A 1,739-nucleotide genomic window follows, 5' to 3' on the forward strand; every position below is an offset into this window, starting at 1 on the left:
GGGAAGGAAACAATCTGTGACACCCCCATCCCCAAAGTCCCCACCAGAGTTCAGAGCCCCGTCCCACACCTGAAGTTTTCAGTGGGACAAACACTGAGGGCAGCTGTGAGTCATTCCACAGCCTTGCCACATCCCCACTGAAAGGACCCATGTCAGCAGATACAAGTTCTCAGTTTCTGCCATGCCCATTCTTCCTCTTGAGACTTGGGTCAATTAAAAGGAAGAAAAAAGAAACAGTTGAACACATGCATCTAATACTTACCTATTAATTTTCTAAGAACCACTTACTCATGCCTAAGCCCCATAGCATTACATGAACCCTGTCTTCTCCTATATCTGTAGTCTTAACATATTAATGATAATAACTGATTCTAAATATCAGAACCAGAATTCAAACTCAGGTGCTGGAGCTAGGATCCGGATCTGCTGGATCACTTAGTCAAGACACCATCCTCCCTCTGTGGCACAGATTTACCATTCTTACCCAGTTCTGGGCTCTACACCATCACTAGAAACCATTCACCCAGACCCTAGAACATGCTTGCTGGAGTCCAGCCACCCATTCCCAAAGGATGACATAGGCATGCATTTAGTGTAACCAGTCACATTTGGCCTCGCTTACCTCAGCATCGAGATCTCATAGGTAAGCACTGTTATGGGTTCAGATCCAGCCTTTCTCAACCTGTGGGTTGAGACCCCTTTGGGGGTCGAACGATCCTTTCACAGGGGTCGCCTAAGACCATCGGAAAACACATATATAATTACATATTGTTTTTTTGATTAATCACTATGCTTTAATTATGTTCAATTTGTAACAATGAAATTGGGGGTCACCACAACATGAGGAACTGTATTAAAGGGTTGCAATAGTAGGAAGGTTGAGAACCATTGTATAGGGACTGATGGACTAGAAAGAAAGGTCTCACTCAGGGCTGGCATGCTGTCTCCAAATAGCACCCTATATTCCAGAGTTTGGAGTACAGTGTCAACATGGACTAACACACCCTCCAATAAAGACAAGATCTTCTTTAAAACCTAAGAAATATCAGTGTACAATCTCATAAAAGATGAAAGGGAGGAAGGTTTAACAGAAGACGCCAACCCAGCTGGGTCCCACAATGAACCTGAGAGGCTGCAATGCACTGATCAAGAGAACAGACTTAGGAGGCAGACTGCCTGGTCTTGACTCACAGCTCTGCACATACTATATCTGTGACCGTGAACGGTTTCTTAAAACTCTCTGTGCCTTGGTTGCTTCATCTATAAAATGAGGGTGACAATCATGCCTAGATATTAGGATTTTGGTGAAGATTAAATGAGTTGGATTTACCAAGTTACAGCATAAATGCTGAATAGTGGTAGTAGAGAAGTCGTATTAGGGCATCTTTCTCCATCTCATCTCAGGAATCACAAGAATCTAGAATATTAAATTAAATTCTGTTACCTATAGCCTTGTTGGGAACCTGTCAGAAATCTATCATGGAACTATAGTGGTGCCTTGGTGGTATGATAATGGTGCCACTCAAAGTTGTGAGCCTTTTGCAATTGATCTTTCTCTTTCTCTCTCTCTCTCTCTCTCTCATTCCCATTCTACTGATTATGAAATTCTCCCTTAGCATCTGCAACCCTTTCATGAGCTCATTTGTTTATTTGCCAATTTTACTTTATAAGCTCTAAATGTTCTTAGCAGAAGTTCTATGTCTAATTCACCTCTATAGCCTCAATGCTTGGCTATTTAA

The sequence above is a fragment of the Myotis yumanensis genome, unplaced genomic scaffold (genome assembly GCF_028538775.1).
Source record: "Myotis yumanensis isolate MYYU_CA2020_CCGP unplaced genomic scaffold, mMyoYum1.0.hap1 SCAF_3, whole genome shotgun sequence".
In the NCBI taxonomy this organism is placed as follows: Eukaryota; Metazoa; Chordata; class Mammalia; order Chiroptera; family Vespertilionidae; genus Myotis; species Myotis yumanensis.